At 40.1% G+C, this 20,063-nt stretch overlaps 1 long non-coding RNA gene across 1 annotated transcript; it reads right to left on the bottom strand.

The window, feature by feature from the left end:
- Positions 1–381: 381 nt before the first annotated feature.
- On the bottom strand, positions 382–18,783 carry LOC118144870 (uncharacterized). The gene is made up of 4 exons (XR_004729734.3): positions 18,364–18,783; positions 15,551–15,666; positions 9,393–9,460; positions 382–700 (listed from the first exon to the last, which is right to left on the bottom strand). It is a non-coding gene; the product is annotated as an uncharacterized LOC118144870 (long non-coding RNA).
- Between the last annotated feature and the right edge of the window lie 1,280 nt (positions 18,784–20,063).

Genomic DNA, 20,063 nt, shown 5'->3' with positions numbered 1-20,063 from the left:
ATGACTTAGCACATTTTAGTGTTAAGGAAATAAATATATTTTGTGTTTTTTGGCAAATTTTCCCTTTTGTAAAGACCACCAAATTTGTGGAGGCAAAGAGGAGAGGGAGCAATGTGAAGCATGGAGTTACATTTGCACTTACAGTAAGGTTATTTCCAGTGTCAGGCCATTTTGGTAGATAATGTTAGTTATATGGTTGCTTAGCAACCCTGCAATCGATGAACTCAGGACTCCTGTTTTGCTGGGAATTCCTAAGGAGCAAGACCTCCAGAGTCCTTCTATTGCTTTTAGATCTTTCAAACAAAAGATAATTTTTACAAAAGACCTGGGACATTCACACGGTAAGAGAGAAATAAAAAAATAGTCAATAGGATTGTATTTCTGTTGTTATTTTAATAGTGGAGGAAGATGTTGATCCACTTTCCATTTTTGCTGAGAATTAATAGATTGCTGTAAATTGCAAGCAGGAATGCTTTCACTTGCTTAAGAGCGGTGTGTACACCACAACATCTCTTCTTACTTTTTGCCTTTGAGAAAGACGAGAACCTCTTTTTGCCCAATGCTGAAGTCTCCTTTTGCCCTTTTGAGCCCACTCAGTTCTTTACTTCAGGTTCTTGTTTCATCAGTTTTCCTCCTTCTCCTACAGTTCCAATTTTTTCTTCTCCACTGGTTCCATCACTTAGCCTAAAAACATATTCACCTCAGAAAAACAAAAGGAAAATGTAAGACATAAAAACCCAGTTCTCAGGCTACTGCCTCCTACCCTCCCCTTCTCTTTCACAAGCACCTTGAAAGAGTATTCCACACTCGTGGTTTTCAGTTCCTCGACTCTCTTAGGTCACTGCGGTCTGGGAGCAGCTACCAATCTACTGAAAGTGTTCTTTCTGACATGACAAGAACCTGGTTGCTGAGTTCATTGGACAGTTTCAGTCATTACCTCACTTCTGTGACCAAGAAGAGGACGCTTTTCTTTTGGCTGTCTTCTCATCCCTTCCTGTGCCTCTTGCTCTGTCAATGCTGGGCTTCCCCAGAAGGTTGTCCTCAATCTTCTCCTGCACTGCATTTGTCTGAGTGATAGCATTCCCTCCCATGGCTTCACTTACTTACCAGTGGTGACTTTCAAATCTATATTGCTCTGGTTTGAACCTCATTCTGGAGCTTTAGGACACCCCCCCCTCTAAATCGCTTCCCCTAAACATCTCTCTTTGTATGTCATATAGGTCCTTCAGAACCTCTTCTATGTCTTGTCATCTTCTGGTGTCCCCACCCCAAGGAGCACCAAGAGCCTGCCTATTCTTCCTATTTTCTCACTTAGTTAATATCATCACCATCCACTCAGTTTCCCCAATCAGAAATCTGCAAGTCATCCTGAATTCCTTCTCTTCCATCATGTGTCAGCAAATGACTCATCGGAGCCCATATATTCATCCCCTAAGTATCTTTTGGATCTAGTAATACATTAGCATCATGTTTAATTCAGCCCTTATACAAACAATTGAAATGTCTGAGTTGTCCTTCTCATCTTCAATCTCATCTTCCCCACCCTTCCCACAACCCTGTTACATTTTCTATCCCTGTCACTTCCCTGATAGGGGAAGTGACATCCTCTTCTACAGTATGCCACACAAAGCCCTTCATACCCAGCTTTTGACTACATTTTGCCATCAACTCTGCTATTTCCTTTGTCACACTCCACCCGACATCCTATGTTACATAGATTTGGAAGTCGCCACTGATTAATACATGTTTTCGAAGGGAATGACATCACTCAGGCAGACTGTGCAGAATGGGAGCAGAAAATGGAGGAAAAAACCCTGGAGAATCCTATGTCCATAGGAAACAACTTGTAGTTTTCTAAACTTGAAGGTTTGTCCTTCCCTTTGTACCTTTGCACAGGCAAGTCCCTTAGGTCTTTCTCTTTCTGTCTTAGGAAATTTATGCTTCAAAAATCAGCTCAACCACCACCTCCTTGGGGTTTCTTCCCCAGGCAGTTAAGCACCTCTCCTCAGTACTGCTCTGTCACATAGTACCTGAGTGTGTTTTGACACTTATCACATCGCATATGTGATGTACATGTAATTAATTATATCACATATAAACACATGATTATGTATTTGCAGGCTGGTCCCTGGTGAGGCTGTCAGTTCTCTGATGGCAGGCAAGATGTCTTTTTAAAAAGTCTTGATATCTCCTTATCCCTAGCACAAAGTAGGTGCTAAACAAAGGTTGAATGAAGCAATGATCAAACACAGATAGATATTTCAATAGTGACAATTATAGACACTGAAAAGGCCCTAGTAGAAGTTGTAGAATTTGCTATTCAAAAATGTCTAACTTATACCCATTAAGCAGGCTACTATTAGAAAAACAGAGAATCACAAGTGTTGGCAAGGATGTCAAGAAATCAGAACCCATGTGCACTGTTGGTGAGATTATAAAACAGTTCAAGTGCTATAGAAAACCACATGGCAGTTCCTCAAAAAATTAAAAGTAGACTTATCATATGATTTAGTAAGTCCGATTCTGGGTATACATTCAAAAGAATTGAAATCAGGGTCTCAAAGACATAGCTGTGCACCCATGTTCATAGCAACATTATGCATGAGAGCTAAAATGTGGAAGCAACCCAAATGACCACTGACAAATAAATTGATAAACAAAATATGGTTTATATATACCGAAGGGAATATCATTCAGTCTTAAAAAAGAAAGAAGTCCTGTCACATTGCTATAACATGGATGAGCCTTGAGGACATGATAATTAAATAAGCCAGTCACAAAAAGACAATGAGTGATTTCACTTTTGTGAGATATCTAAAGTAGTCAAATTAACAGAAACAGAAGGTAGTGTAGGGGCCAAAGGAAAACTTCCTCTTTGCCCTCTGAAGGTTTGCTGAACATTGGGGACAAATGGTAGATTAATAGGAGAAAAGGCCTACAATTTATTTGGTCATCATTTTACACGACATGGGAGCATTAGAACGAACACTCAAAAATACAAGGGAAACTGACAATTTTTTATGCTTAGCTACAACAAAGATATCTGTGTAGAAATATGATTGGACAAAAAGGGTATGATTTACTGCTAATAGACTGAGTGGGGAGACCCAGCAAGGCCCATCTGTCTGGATTGATTCTTCTTGGCCTCTCTGTGCAGCATTCCTTCCTTCTGGATATGGGGCAGGACTGTCTCTGGAACTGGGTATCTTATGACCCTCAGTCAAATAAGCTAGATCAAGATAATTTCTTTATGGCCAGTTTTTACACATAAAGGCAGGGGACATGGTAGAATAATAATTTTAGGTTTTATGACTGGCTTTGGGGAAAAGCGGTCTGACTTCTATGACTGGTCAGACAGACTTTTGCTTTTGAGGTTGATTCTGAGACCTTCATTTTGGGATAATGTTTTCTGAACCCCAATAGTAGAATGGTCATTGCCAGGGTTGGGGGTGGGTAGAGGGAAACAGGAAGTTGTTATTTCATGGGTGTAGAGTTTCAGTTTTGCAAGACAAAAACATTCTGGAGATTGTTTGCAGAATGACATGAATATACGTAACACTACCAAACTGTGCACTTAAAACATGGTAAGCAGTAAATTTTATGCATGTGTTTTTTATGATAATAAAAAAATCAGCGAAAGGGAATGCCTTTGACATGGGCTGGATACTTTCTGGAGGCCAAGGGCTGCATGGGAAGACTAAACAGTCATAACTTAGGCTGTTATAGGCTATATCAGGATGAATGTTTTTTATCTAATCTGTTTAAATGTTTTTCTTTGTTAAAACGATTATAGTACAAATAACATATAAATACAGTAACAAAATAGGACAATGTGAATTATTATATGATATGAATAAGCAAGAAATTCTATTTCCTATTTCAGGAAAGGTATTCTACCCTTCCCCATTTCTATTATCAGGCTTTAAGTATCACATAAAAGGGTTCAGTATTAACAGACACAGAAGTATCTCTCTGGGGGCTTACAAGCTGAAGACTGTAACTGCAAGGTAGACAATTATCTCGAAAATTTATAGACAGAGTTGTCCGAAGTGTGTCCATGAAAGTATGCACACACACATGTACATGCTGAGGCTGGTGAAGCATCCACGTGTCAGGATTTTGAAGAGTTCAAACAATGTTGATAAATTAAATAATTCTGCAAAAGGTATATGTTGAGAAAATGTATCTAAAGAGGAAGGAAGAGCTGGAACTTCAAAGCATCTCTACCAATCTTCATTGAGTTTAATAGGTTGACGTAAAACCTCCAAATAACAATCACCAGTCATCCAAAAAACAGACCTCACTTTGAGCTAATCCCTAGGTCTTTAACAGCAGGAAACATCTCAAACTACTCCAGTCGGGTTTCAGAAATTTCCTGTTTTTGAACCTACACATTTTTATCTCTCCCATGGAAAACATAAACATCACGGGTGAAATGGAATTCAGGATTTTTAAGTGGTCCCCTACTCTGATATGGCTCATTTTCCATCATTGAACCTCTGGGGTTGCTTCAATATAAAAGCCTATTAGCCATGGAAATGGAGCAGCTGATTCAATGTGGTGAAACTGACAAGAGAGGGTCTGTGCAAATTGCCACGTGCCTAGGGTGGAATAGAAAATCCCTGATATGGTACTACTTTTCTCTGTATCTGTAGCTTGGGGACACAGCACAACCCCAGACTTGGCTCCTTACTTCTTTCAAATCTGCAGGAAGTGTATCTCTGCTAGTCTGAGCCCTGCCATTTCTGAGTTGCCTTGGAGCTATAGGAAAACATCATTAACTCAATCTGTGTTACCCTGAAATGCTGAAAATAAAAATAGCATCCGAGAGGCTACTTCCCTAGATTCCTGTTATTTCACATAAAGATTTTATTTTTCCTTGAGCTACTGTTGCTTTCTGACTATCTTCCTCATTACAGATGCTCTTTCAAAATTTCGTTTTGCACCCAGTTATGACTGTCAGTAAGTTTGCTAGGGAGAAAAGAAAATATCCTTCTCCCTTCTGTGCAGAGGCAGGAAATGGAGGGGGGTGGGTCTATTGCACTGGAGGGGGTCCCCATCCTGGGCCCACATGTGTTTATGCAGATAGCACCAAGTAAAAGAAAATTCCTGGAGGAAGCAATCTGAATGGGAGAAATCACAAGAGCTAAGAACCTTCGAAGACCCTTTGAGAGAATCTGGAGGAAGAGGCTAGGCATGGAGGCAATTTCATGCACTTAGACTGGGGGATGGCGTAGGATTCCTAGGTTGATTGTATGTGTGTGTGTGAAACAAATGCCTGTAATAATATACTAAATCTTGTTTTTGATTTGTTTGCTTGCTTGTTTGGTTTTTGACATGAGCTTACTACAGGACCGCTGAGACTTGGCTGTCTCCTTCAGCACATCATCCTGAGAAACTCCTTCTTGGTTTTCTGTTCCCAGCTGAAAGATATTTCCTATAGAGAGGTTATCGCAACTTATCCATAAATGATGACCATATAATTTTTCATATAAACAGAACACATTTCAGAGTCAAAGTGGGCACTAAAAAGAATTAGTAGACAACTGATCCATCACAAATGAAAACAGGGACATCATATGGTCAACGGTTAACTCAGTTAGTGATGGTTATTGAAATCCAGAATGGGCCCAATTCACTTTCTCTAAGGGCTCCTGAGGAATGCTCTTTCCCCCAAAACCCTGGAAACAAGCATGGAACAATAAGCTCTTGGGATGTTCTATTTCTGCTTCATATTGTAGCCTCAAAAAGAAGCCTCTTGTTTTGTTTGTTCAAATGCCAGATTACAGTCTCTCCTCAGCCTAGCCTCTATTTAATTACTCTACTGCATCTTTGCTATTTCTCTTTGGCCTGTCAATATTCCCTTTAGAATTCTATCAGCTCATTTGTGCATTATGATAGTGCAGGCAGTCCACAGTCATAAGCCTAAGACCCTAGACAATCTAGGTGGGAATGTCAACGTAGCATACATGCATGAATTAAAGAACAATGAACTATTGTCCTGGATAGAATACACTATCAGATTTGGATTTGCAGTCAGACTTAAGAGTTCAGATTTAAGAAACATGAGACTGGCTTGGGCTGGATTGGTCAAGAAGGTCTTGTGGAGAGAGTAAAACACATGCTGAATCAAGGAGGATTAAGACTGATGTATAGAAGACAGTGAGCAACACTCTGCCAGGAAATACAGTATTATACTGTATAGGGAGACCTTTGAATGAGAAATGTGGCTTTGCAAAGACTTGTCATAGACAGTTCAGCCATTTTCAGCCTTTAAGCAGGAGAGTGACCAGGTAAAGTGGTACTGTGGAAAAAGAAGTCTGACAGGGGTATGCATCAGCAGTGGAAAGGTTTGAAGTGGAACCACCAGGATAGTCTGTTTAAAGAATCTACTTGTAACAAGAAAAACAATTTCATTGAAATTTAACACTCTGCCTCTGTCTTCATCCTTTTGCATACCTGTTAGATGCCACTTTCTGATATATTTCTTTAAATATCTCATTGTAAGTGCAGGTATATAACTTCTCTTTATTCATCATTATATTCCCCCCAAGAAAGGATGTATTGTTTTACTCTGGCACTTCCACATCTCACTACACACCCCCACAACAGCCTGAATATTTAATATATTACCTAGCCTTCCCCTCAAAATGGGGTACTACCTTTTCTCAATTTCCTTCCATTTGTTATTCTCACAAATTTTTAGGGGGCAACTTTATGCTATGTAAACTGTCTCCACTTCATACATTTAAAAAAGAAAAATAAACAATTTGTCACATTTATTAAAGGGGAATCCAAAAGGTGGAATGCTTTTGGTGTGAGAATTTTGCCAAAGTCAGAGAGAGTCAGGGGTCAGACAGGGAATTGGGGGAGCCTTTTCCTTTCCAGTCTTAGATACTATAGAGAACTTGGGATACTGGGAGAAATGTGGAGTACAAAGATAGAGACAATAATGCTGTCAGCATGCTGTCATTTACAATATGTTTGCTGCAGGTCTGCAGGCCCAGTTTCAATGTCGGGCCAGTTCCATTTGGCTGTGTGACACTGGGATAGTCACTTAACATCTCTGAGCCTCAGTTTCACCAGCAGTCTAACAATTGTGTTTTAGTTGATGATCCTTAAGTTTTCTTTCTGGTCTTAAGTTTTTTGTTTCACAATCTCGGGAAATATATATTTGGCAGTAAAGCTCCATTTTTGTTGAATTTCTGTTTAATTTAAAGCTTGGTCAGCCTATTTATGTATGTCATCTTGCATGCCTAAAGTCCTGAGCAAAAAAGTCAGAAAACGCTTTTAAAATAAGTCTTCCTGTATAATGTTCTACAAAGAAGAGATATTTATGGTAAATTGCTTAGCACAAATATGTATTTATATCAGGCTATTATAAAGCAAAACTTGGCTTATTACTCACTAAATATTGAACCAACAGCCTGATGCAGCTGCCAAAAACTTAACACACAGCCTCAGACCATTCATTTGAAGGACATTTCCAAATTATACATAATCCTATTCTGTTCTGCACTGATCAGGCAATCTAGGGTCTTTTTATTTAGTTCTGGACTCCACATTTATAAGAGATATATTGACACATTGAGTTCACTAAGAGAGAAGCACGACTGAAGTGGTGCAGGGTTTTGGAAACCTTTTTTAACTCTTGGAGGTACAGACCTAAGAACTAAAAGAGTAGACAGGGCTATTTCAGCCTTTTGATAGAGAAATGTACAGGTATTGACTTATGCTATGCTGTGTTAAAGAATATGTGGATGAAAACAGATATGAGTTTAAGAGAGGCAGATTTTATCGCAAAATAATGAAGACATTTCTAACATCTAAAACCATCCAACAAGGGAAAGAACTAATTTATATGTTAGTGAGATCTAGAAGATTGATTGCATTTACATTTGTCCCCAAAAGAATTCAAATAGAGGCGTAGATTGTTTCCATCCTGGGTGACTTTTTGAGGCATGGCTTTGCCAGTCCTCTCATGAAGAGGTGGACTTTGTTTTTCCTCTCCTTGAATCCAGGCTGACACCATGATTTGCTTTGACCAATGAAACTCAGTGGAAGCAATGATGTATGACTTTCAAAGCTTCAAAGCTTAGCACTTTTTTGGTGGGGGTGGGGCAGAGTACTGCTCTGTCACTCAGGCTGGAGCACAGTGGTACAACGTCAGCTCACTGCAACCGCAGCCTCCTGGGCTCAAGCTATCCTCCCACTTCAGCCTCCCAAGTAGCTGGGACTACAAGTATGTACCATGCCCACCTACTTTGTGTATTTTTTGTAGAGACAGGGTTTCGCCATGTTGCCCAGGCTGGTCTCAAATTCCTGGGCTCAAGCAGTCTGCCCACCTCAGCCTCCCAAAATGCTGGAATTACAGGTATAAGCCACTCAGCCCAAAGCAAGGCTTAAATAAGCACCCAGCCCAAAGCTAGGCTTAAAGAGACTGTAGCTTCCATTTCTTCCTTATCAAGCCTAGAGAAAGATAAATCAAGAAAACCTAGTCAACAGCCAGCACCAACTGCTAGATATATGAGACAAGCTATCTTGGATGTACCAGACTCAGCCACCACCCCAATTCAATGCAGCCCCATGAGTGGCCCCAGGCAAGATCGGCAGAGGAACCATCCATCTGAGTCCATCCAACCCACAAAACTGTGAAAAATAATAATCCATTGTTTTTTTAAATCCAAGTTTTGGGGCGATTGTCTTGCAACTTATATATTATTAAATGTCTTTCAGACTGATCTTATCGATTGCAGTTCCATAATGCTGTTTATTAAGTTTCTCTTGTTTGTATTATATGTTATAAATTGGTATTTAGATCTAGAGGCTTAATAGATTCAACTCCAGGTTTTTGGCAATAACACTTTGTAAGTGGTATTGCGTATATTGTGTAGTTCCATCAGGAGACAAGTAAAATCTCATTGCCTCTCTTTTTGTGAAGGTAGCAGCCACTGGTCATCTTTGCCCTAATCCATTATTTTCTTAGGAATTGCAAAATATGGATTTTCTATTGTTACTCCTTCATACACTAGCTGGGACACTCCCATAAAGAGAACCTTTCCCCCAGTTCATAAAAGACTGCGTTCTTTCTTCTATTTACCAGTTTCAAACCAATTGTGTTATTTCCTAGCATCTGCCAAAATTGGTTCTATTTTTGTTGTTGTGCTTTGTTGTTCTTAGTATCATTATGAACTCATGGGTTTAGCATATTTGATATGCTTCAATTCATTGCTGTTCATCTTCTCCTCAATACTCAAATTGTCCCATTTTTGTCCAGTGGAAGATTACTGAGTTTTTTATTTACAATGTCGATAGTTTTCTTAATCAGCTCAGGCTGCTATAATGAGATACCATAGGCAGGGTGGCTTAAATGGTAAAAATTTATGACTCACAGTTATGGAGACTGGGAAGTCCAAGATCAAGGTGCTGGCTGATTTAGTTCCTGCTAAGGGCTTCATCCCTGAGACAGAAAAGGAGAAAGAGAGAGAGGAAAAAAAGGACACTAATCTCATTCATGAGGGCTCCACCCTCATGACCTAATTACCTCTAAAGGCCCCACTTCCAAATACCATCACATGGGGTGTTAATTTAGGGTTACAGAAACACTCAGTCCATAAAATCATCTTGACTAACTTCTTTGCTTTCTCATATGGCAAGATGTTCCAGGTCCATCATGTATATTTTTTCCATGTCCCTCCCTCCCTTTTTTTCTTTTCTTTCTTTTCTGTAGTAGTACAGTGGTACAATCACAGCTCACTACAGCTTCAAATTCCTGGGTTCAAGCAATCCTCCCACCTCAGCCTCCTGAGTAGCTATGAATACAGGTGCATGCCACCATGCCTGGCTAATTAAAAAAGAAATTGTAGGGCAAGGCTAAGCCTTCTTGCTGTGTTGCCCAGGCTGGTCTCAAACTCCTGGCCCCAAGTGATCCTCCCAATTTGGCCTCCCAAGGTGTTGGGATTATAGGCATGAGCCACTGCTCCTGGCCATCTTGTACATTTCTTACCATAGACCTGGAATCAGACATTTCTCCAAAAGGCTTTTTTTCCCCCTTTTTACTAGGAAACAAAACTACGTAACCATAATCAAAATCTATTATTTCTAGTTCTTTACAGTGGACAGATGTTGAATATATGCATTTTTTAAAAAAGAACAATGTGAGTTTATACTGACTCCAGGAAAAGGATATTTAGTAACTTCAACTATAAGGGCTAAAAGAGTAGACATTAATTCAAAAGGGACTTAAGGAGGCATTTGAGTTTTAGGGGAAACTGTCACAATAGCAACCACATATGAGTTTCAGTAATTATACTTTTAGTGCACTTTGTACAGGTAAATAGGTGCAAAAGTCTGCAGTACAAAAATTATCATTAGTACACATTTACCAGTAAATGAACATTTACTTAGGGCCTACTGTATGCCAGAGAGTAAGCCACTTGGGAACAGCAAGAACCAAAAAAGAACCCCTTATCTAGAGGAGATCACAGCCCAGTGCAAGGATTCAAACTTCAGCACTTGTAATGATTAGAAAAGAAATGGAAGTGAGTTAAATGGGCCAGTGGAGTCTACAAACTACAGAACATATGGTCCACCTAAAGGGGCAACTGCTACCCAGCTCCAACTGAATGCTGTCATTACGAAAGGCAGGCTCAGTGTTAGCATATTCGATTGCTAAAGTACATCTCATTACTCCAGAGGCTAAGTCTTCTCACGACACAGCAGCTTCCTTCCCCATAGGCAGATTCTAGAAAGAGGGCAAGGTAGAAGCTGCAATGTCTTTTAAGACCGAGCCTAGGAAGTCCCACTCCATCATTTCTGCAGCTTAGGCTATAAGCTATAACTAAACACCACAGACTAGATAAATGATAGGCATTTATCTCTTATAGTTCTAGAAGCTGTGAAGTCCAAGATCAAGGTGCTGGCAGATTTAGTTCTTGGTGAGGTCCTTCTTCCTGGCTGTATCCTCACATAGCACAGAGAAGAAGCCCTGGACTCTCTTTTCTTATAAGGGCACCCATCCTAGCATGTGGGCTCTCCCCTTATGACCACATCTAAACCTAACTACCTCACGAAGGACCCGCCTTCTAATACCATCACATTGAGGGTTAGGACTTCAATGTATACATTTTGGCAGACACAAATATTCAGTCCAAAACAACCCTGCTGGTTTTAGGTCAGCGCTATTCAGTATTAGAGTGGACAAGACACTATGAAGCAAGGAATCACTGGGGGCCATCCTGGAGACTGGCTACTGCAAGCCTTAATTGAATTGCTTTAAATTTAGGGTTTCTTTCATTTTCTCTTCATGTTTTGTTTTGAGACAGGGTCTCAGTCTGTCACTCAGGCTGGAGTCCAGTGGCACAATCATGGCTCACTTCGGCCTCGACCTCGTAGGCTCAAGCAATCTCCCCTTCAAGCTTCCCAAGTAGCTGGGATGACAGGTGCATGCCACCACACCTGGTTAATTGTCTTTGTTTTTTGTTGTTGTTGCTTTTAGTGGAGAAAAAGTCTGGCTATGTTGCTCAGGCTGGTCTCAAACTCCTGAGCTCAAGCAATCCTCTGCCCTCAGCCCCCAAAGTGCTGGGATTACAAGTGGGAGCTCGCAGACCCAGCCTTAGCGCTTTTTCAAAGCTTACCTTGCTGTCCTCTCACATGCCTAATTATGAGAATAACAAAAACAACATCAAAAAAAGAAAGTAGAGAAGGCAAAAAGCCTCTTGAAATGGGTTTGTAGAGCCTCTCACCCTTTCATCCCCATAATAAAAAAAAAAGTCTAAGTTATTCTCTGGGGCTTACAAGGAGATGGATGACAAGAAGGCTGCCCCTCATAAACTCTTGAAGAATCAATCTATGAGGCTGACCCTTTTGTGCAGGTGTTGCTTAAGGTTGTTTTTCCCCAACTGGGTATATAATGTGTAATCTCATAACACAGATCCCATAATTTGAGTCTCCAATATCAACCCTTCTCCCCTAGTCCTATCCTCCCCAACTTTCTCTGGAGCCCCACACCTATCTTCTCTGGACTTTGGGTCTTCCTTCTTGGCAGCTGTTTTGGTCAGTGTTATAGATAACTTTCTCTTTAATCCACAAATTCTATGTAACATTTTAGTTAATATCCATCTGCTATACTATTTGGCAGTTTACAGAGATAAATTAAATAGAAAAAGGGAAAGAGATTGGGAGGGAGAGAAAGAGAGAGGCAGAACTGAAAATGGAGTTCTTATGTGATTAGAAATGGGTAGGATGTTTCTCTTCAAACACCTTTAACCCATACCCACATGATTGAAAATAAGTGAGTTGTCTCATTTCAACTACCCATGAAAGATAAGTCATTTCAAACCCATCATGTTAGAAACCCAGTCATTTTTCAAATTGCAGGTACATGGATTCATCTGGGAAATGGGGTGCTATGGTAGTGTGCCATGCCTCCAGCAATAGTGGTGAAGCTGTTAAAACTGAGCCAGGTGTTGCGATACAATGAAATAGAAACTGGGAAGTAAAAATTGCCTTGCAATGCAACAGTCAAGGTTCTTAGATGTCAAATGCCGATTGAAGTCAGATAAGATAGTCTGTCTGTTTTCATGACAACCCACAATGAGGGAGTGCCAAGCAAGCATCAAGTTGATGATACCTTGATGCCTAGTAAATGTATCAACACTCGTCATCCTCCAGGAATGGTAGCTGGGGGGTTCCTGGTGACAGTTTACTCTTTCTATGAGAGAGGATGTCAACATAGTTTCCTCTGACATAGAAAAATGAGCTACAGGCATCCAAAATTTGAAAAGAAACCATGGGAAAAGTATTATTTATCTTTCACTGTGAGTAGTGTTTATGGCCTGCAGATAACTCAATCCAGGGATAAAGTCATGAAGACAGAACTGGAGGAACATTGATAGGTTCCAAGTTCATGTTTCTATATTCAAGAAGAGCTGTGCCAACCCATGATTGATGGAGAAGTGGGGAATATTGACGGAGATCTTTTGGCCTAAATGGCCAAATGCAATGGTGTTGTGAGGGTCTGCAGTGGCACATAGTTTTTCATTCACTTGTATTTTTGTTTGTTTGTTTTCTGGCAGGGTTTCACTCTGTTACCCAGGCTGGAGTGCAGTGGTGTAATCTTGGTTCACTGCAATCTCCGCCTCCCAGGTTCAAGCAGTTTTCCTGCCTCAGCCTCCCTAGTAGCTGGGATTACCAGTGTACATCGTCATGCCAGGCTAATTTTTTTCTGTGTTTTTGGTAAAGATGGGGTTTCACCATGTTGGGCAGGCTGGTCTCAAACTCCTGACTCAAGTGATCCACCTGCCTTGGCCTCTCAAAGTCCTAGGATTACAGGTGTGAGCCACTGTGCCCAGCCTCCATTGCATTTTGTTTTGTTTTGTATTTTTGGTTTTTAAAAACCTCTTATTCAAGTAGGTAAGCAGAGGCATTTAAAGTTTGTGTCATGGATGGAAAAGAACGTCCAGAATGAACTCTTGATTGAAAAGGAAGATATGAAAAATACAGAAATAAAGTATGCACAAAGGGAATGATCCAGAAATTTACTATTTTAAGAAGGAATCCAGATCTGCCTCTCAGCTGCAAAGAAGCAGATTCACAGTTAGCAAGCTAGAGTCAGAGTCTAAAGTGTCTTCCAATCCAGGAAAAAATCAGCAGTCCAAGTAGATGGAGCAAAGTTTGAATCCAGTGAGTCTAAACAAACTGGTTAAGGTTAGCAACTATAGTAGGGAAACCAAGGAAATGGGCAGAGAGCAGATAGATCCAGGGACGATTTCCCAAGCCTCAGCATAGAAGGGCAAGTTCCACACTGCCAGGTTAATAGTTTATTACTGATCCAAAACAAAACTAGCAACTTTGTCCCTCAAGTCTGATATATTTTGCCTGGGAATGGACACACAGGCCAGTTGTGACCTGGCCTGAATCCATTCATGCCACCTCATCTCTCAGCTTACATTTTACTCTTTAGCAGGAACTAGCTTCTGTTTGCCAAGTGTGCTATAAAGTGCTATTTATTCTTCTTGAAGGTCCTAATCCTTCGTACCTTCCTGGAATGCTCACCCGTCAATATTCAGCTCAGAAGTTACTTTCTGAGCTCCATAAACAACACGCACTCACACTCAATGACACACACATAGCCACAGTCACACTCACACACATACCACCACCACCAAAACACCATATGCACCCCACACACATACACACACTTAGACAAGCAACACACTTATACACCAATCACACACACATATCACACACACTCACTGAAACACACACTACAAAAATTAAGAACCCTTTCCTCAGTACTGGCAATCTAAGTCTATAGGCCTCTACTGTTTAACACATCATACAATTCTAAACAGTATTTTCTTATAATTTTTCAAAGAAACTGAACCCAATTAGAACATTTCAAGTTGTGTAAATTCTAAAGTGGTTTGCAACCATTGCTTAACCCAATCCCATTTTTGCACTCCCCACCCACAGCCCCAAGAAATGTCATAATTCTAGGATTCTGAGACAATGTCAGTTCAAAATCTTTTATAGGTGAGTAGAAGGAAGCCACAAACTACTGACAGCTTCGATATAGTCAGAAGGATTTCCTTTCTGTTTTCTTGAGTCAAGTAAAAAGAGAACAATCTCAGTCACATATACAAATATATCAATTGGGAATGCCATGATTACATTTCCCCCTAGAGAAGAGAAGAGGTACTTGGCCTCGGACTTACTTCTTTTTAACCTTAGCTCTTCATCCTGGGAAACTTTGATATTTCCAACATGACACCAATTATCTTCTTAGCAATTATCTCAAATAGGATCAGATCTCCTTCCTTTCTAATAAAGATTACTTTATTTCTTTCTTGAAAAAGAAGAAAGAATTCCTTTGAAAGTATAAACCCAATCGTAATAGAGCATGATTTAAAAAAGTAAACTTAGTAAATATGTGAGTTTATAACAGGAGGCCCTATAAGCTGAACTCTAATTATAGCACATAAGAAATAGCTAGTCTATGGACAAAGTCTGCTATGAAACAGCCATGAAATAGCCAAAAGCAGGAGGAGTGACAGACAATGAAAGAAAAGTAGGAGGCTGGGCATGATGGCTCATGCCTACAGTCCCAATACTTTGGGAGGCTAGGGCAGGTGGATGACTTGAGCCTAGGCATTGAAGACCAACCTGCACAATATGGCAAAATAGCATTTCTACAAAAAATAAAAAATTAGCTGGCTGTGGTGGCACATGCATCTGGTCCTACCTACTTCAGCTACTTGAAAGGCTGAGATTGGAGAATCACTCGAGCCAGGGAGGTCAAGGCTGCAGGGAGCTGAGATTGCACTGCACTCTAGTCTGGCTGTCAGGGTGACATCCTGTCAAGAAAGGAAAGAAAGGGAGGGAGAGGGAGAGGGAGGTAGGGAGGGAGGAAAGAAGGAAGGAGGGAGGGAGGGAAGGAGGAAGGGAGGGAGAGAGGAAGGGAGGAAGGAAGGAGAAAAGAAAGAAAAGAAAAGAGAACAGCAGGGGGCCTCAGTAATTGATCCTTAAATTACCTAAAAAGCTGTCTTACCATTAATGTGGAATTTTGGCATTTCAACTGGAAGGAAAATGAAGGTAGTTACATCCTTTCTCTCCATTTAGGGTTGTCCTGAAAGCAAGCTCTTTCCAAGGATAAATGTTACACACCTTAAAGAGCAGAACAAGGTTTTACAGTTGCGCGATTCTAGAAGGGATGGTGTTACATCTTCTAATTCATTACCACGCATTATCTATGGCTTTTGGGTAATTGTGCAAATAATGCTCTTGACAACCATTCCCCCTCTTTAACTCTGAGGCAAGGTAATTAATTAAGGCCAAAAGGGGATTGTTAATGGTTGTTAATGAACCACAATTGAGGGAATTACTTAGGAGAGCACTCTTAGAGCCTCTAAAAGCACAGAGCAACAGTAGCTTGGGCACTAATGTTCCTTGTCCCTCCCATCACTGTTCAGTCCCTGAAGGGCACATTAAGTGTGAATCAACTGGGAAATTTCCAAATGATAGTCCTGTCTGATTATGCTCATGTAACACTGAGTGGCTATTTATTTTCAAACCTCAGAAAAATGTTTAGAGAAACTTGGAAACCTTTCTAGGACATCCACCTAATGTGTAGCACATACCAAAATAAGGTGATCCAGACAATTAACTGACTGACTAGAACTCATTTGCCACTGTGTTATATAATTTGTCACACACACATGCTTCAAAAAGATGTGGGGTCTCTCACTGCTCTAAAGGAATTATCATCTTCATAGAGCCACAAGATGGACACAAAAATGAGTGGAAACCAGTGTGACCTGATATTATATAATTTTGTGTTAACCTGTGTGGTATAGACCAAAGTGCTAAAGAAGTTTAGAGACATAAGAGATAGCTGTGTTGGCTGCAAGAGCTGATCAGGCTTGAGAGGAGGGATCTAAACTGAACCCAGGAAGAATCAGAATAGCAGAAAGGAACAGTGAGCAGCATCAATAAAGGCAAGAGTGTGAGTCCTGATTCACAAGGAAAGAATTTCATCCTGGGGTCTACAGACCTGAGTTGCTAGGAAAGCTCACTTTTAGAAGGTTGTGAAGTCTGATGTCTTATAAGAGAAAACAAGGGGAGGAAGGGAGAAAAACAACAAACAAAGGAATAATCCTGGAAAAGTGATATAGGCCACATTACTCTGAAGTCCATATATTAGTAGGCAGGTATGCAAATGGCTTATGTATGTAAATAGGTTGCTGTTATTTTCTTGTGGAGTTTAAGTTGTCTAGCTTCAGTTTGCAGGGCTTTATGAAAGCAAAGCTTATTTTTCAGTGATTCTAAATTAGGAAAAATGGGAAAAATGAAAATAATTGAAAACCTTAATTTGAAGACTTATAGCCAAGAAAAATTTGAGTTTGGTCCAAACTGTGGAAAATAATAAAAACTGAAAAACCATTCTAAGACTAGAATCTAAAAACAGATGTACTATAGTTTTTGAAACATAATTTTTATCTCTCCAGTTTCCCATTTATACTGAAGACAAATCAAGGTATAACTGGTTTGCTTAATTATACTTGACCTAATTATTTGTATATAGTGCAGTAAGAATAATTATTTTTCTACATAGTCTTTTAAACTGGCTTTGATGGAACTATGTTCCATAGGAGAAATCTCAGATAAGACTTTTTAAAAACTAAGCTCAGCTATGGATTTGCGCCATCAAACACCTATAATAATAAAGTTTGAATTAGACAAAAATTGTTAAACTTTTTTAAAAGAACATTTTTTTAGAAAGGATGTTTTCCTGCAATTATATTTTTATTTGAAAATATCCAAATAATGAAATATCTATTCTTTGATTTAATGTAACTTTAGACTCTAAATTATGACAAATTTGTCTATAAGTATTTATCCTATTACATATACCTATTTAATTTTAATAATTGTTTACCTAGATTATTTATGAAAACTGTGATAGTCCTCATTTAAAGTTATGGAACCACCATTGCAAAATTATAACTGAGACAGTGGAAAAGATTTGACTAACTCCATCTTGCTCTTAACCTCCAAGCTGTCCTTGTTCATTTCTGGGCATTGGCCAAGCTAACTTTGGGAGGAACTTAATGTATAGTTTAGCTTTGAAGCAAAGGTGATAACAAACCTTACTGCCTGTGGACTAGACTGCCTAAAGCCACAAAATTAAAAGTTATGGTAATCTTAATAAATTCAAAATGTAGTTATTTTTATTAAACTAATATCTATGTCTTATTTATTAAAGAATACATATCAAGGTCAAATCCTCTTGCAGTGCAAGCTCACCTCTGGTACCTCAAAGCCAAAGTTAGGTCACACAATGCAGGAAAACAGAGCTTTAAACCTAAAAAGAATCTGTTCATGACGTTTGAAACTCCACAAAGAAAACAATACCCCAAAAGGGAGTGAGGGACATCTTTGTTCTGAATTCTTTAAAGGGGTTCAAGTCATTAGAAGCCTTCTCTAGATTTTTTTTTTTAAGTGCAGTTGGCAAAGGGGGAAGGAGGTATAGAGTAAAAGAAAAGTAAATGAAAAAACAATTGTTTTTTAAAGACAAGAATCAAACACATTTGTTTTGTTGTTGTTGTCTCTTTTTTTTTCTTTTGCAGCTGCAAGGAATTTTAGCCAATTAGAGAGGGCTTGTTACCCATAATTTGGAATTCTCACTGGATTTGACTGAGTCAGGTAGAGTTGGTCACATCTGATGGGAGAAAGACTGAAACAAATAACAACAACAAAAATACCCCAACAATATGATCACTGAGTGCTCTAATGGTAAGGAGAAATTAAGACTAGCTAGTTGTTAAACTCTAGCCAAGACAAAACCCCAGTTCAGCTACTTACCTAGGGATGGGTCTCAGGCTGAAGATTGCTTTCTTTTTTTTTTCTCTTTTGAGACAGAGGCTAGCTCTGTTTCCCAGGCTGGAGTGTAGTGGTGTGATCTTGGCTCTCTGCAACTTCAGCCTGCCAGGTTCAAGTGATTCTCATGCCTCAGCCTCCCAAGTAGCTGGAACTACATGCGCGTGCCACCACACTTGGCTAATCTTTGTATTTTTAGATGAGATGGAGTTTCATCATGTTGTCCAGGCTGGTTTCGAACTCCTGACCTCAGGTAATCTGCCCACCTCAGCCTCCCAAAGTGCTGAGATTACAGGTATGAGTTACTGCGCCTGGCCTGAAGACTGCTTTCTACCATCCTAGAAGCAGGAAAAAACTTGAACTCATCTTCTCTGCTGGGAGCAAGCTAAAACTCCATGAAGGAGTAACCTGCATTCCATCGTCATGGAAACAGGAAATGATGCCTTCCTTGTTGGAAGCAAGTAAAACAACAACAACAACAAAAAGGAGTTGTACAGCAAAATAAACTTTAGATCTTGACCAAATTTTGGGAGATCAGGGATTCTCTGGAGAGGTACTCCCAGATTGAGCCATAAAGTTAGCTCATGCTGCCTGAGCTGGTGGGCTGCCTGCATGTGCATTGCCCCCCTTACCCTTGGGAAGTGAGCACGCATAGCGTGTTTAAGGAAGTTGCATGCATGCACATCTGAGGCTCTCTTCCCTTTTCAAGGGGAGTATTCCCAGAAGGTCATACTCCTTCATTTTGTCTGTTAGTGGACATGCCTGGGCTCATTTGCCCAATACCTGAGATTTTCTCAGAGGCTCCTTTTTGCTTCTCCCTGTGCCTGCATTCAATCAACACTTTAGGGCAACAGGTATGGATCACCAGGAAATGGCATCTCCCCAGCACCGGCTGCTAATTTATCATTTTTAGACAGGCAGTAATTGCTAAACCATCACCCGACATTCCTAGTGGGTGGGGAAGAGCCCTCTCCTGCCCCACGCATGCCTAACTACCTGTAACTACTTAATTTTATACTTTAGTTTATCAGTGTGTAAAATGTGATAATGACAGTATTTGTCTTATAGAGTGGATGTGAGAGTTAAATGAGTTGAGGTACATAAAGTTCTCAGAATAGTACCTGGCATATGACAAGAGCTGAAGTAATGTAAACTCTTAGAGAGGCTCGACTGTGGCCTTTGGGGAGAGTCCTGCCTTCCATCCTGGGCCTCGCAGGAACAGCGTGATGTCTAAGAAAAAAGAAGCTTTTGTGGCCAAGTTCTAAGGAGAAGATTTGCTTTTGGCTTTAGTTTCTGAGGTCCAAACAGTGGAGAGATTAAGAGCCAACTCACAATAGACCCAGGGGAAAAGAGTCAAGGAACCAGCCCCTTGAGTTTCCTTTATTCTAGGCAAAAAGAGCCTTCACGGGTTTCCAGGAATTAGGAGCCATATCACTAGTCTCAAACAGACAGTGGACATGTGCTTGAGTTGAATGCATGTCAAATAAACTGGGAAATGTACTCTCAGCTCCTCAGTGAAGCAGACAAGACTAGAACTAAAGCTGCAGGTTAATGTTTCTTCCCTTCATTTGTTCTCCAGCATTAGACACATTTATATTCCTACATCATTCTGCATTTTCTTATTCACTCAACACAGCAGCCTGTTCAGGTTTGGCTTCTTTTTCGTTAGAATTGTTTGCTTTTGG

The sequence above is a fragment of the Callithrix jacchus genome, chromosome 8, assembly GCF_049354715.1.
Source record: "Callithrix jacchus isolate 240 chromosome 8, calJac240_pri, whole genome shotgun sequence".
Classification (NCBI taxonomy): domain Eukaryota; kingdom Metazoa; phylum Chordata; class Mammalia; order Primates; family Cebidae; genus Callithrix; species Callithrix jacchus.
The sequence above is the reverse complement of the archived record's forward strand: the minus strand, read 5'-3'. Positions and strand labels throughout refer to the sequence as shown.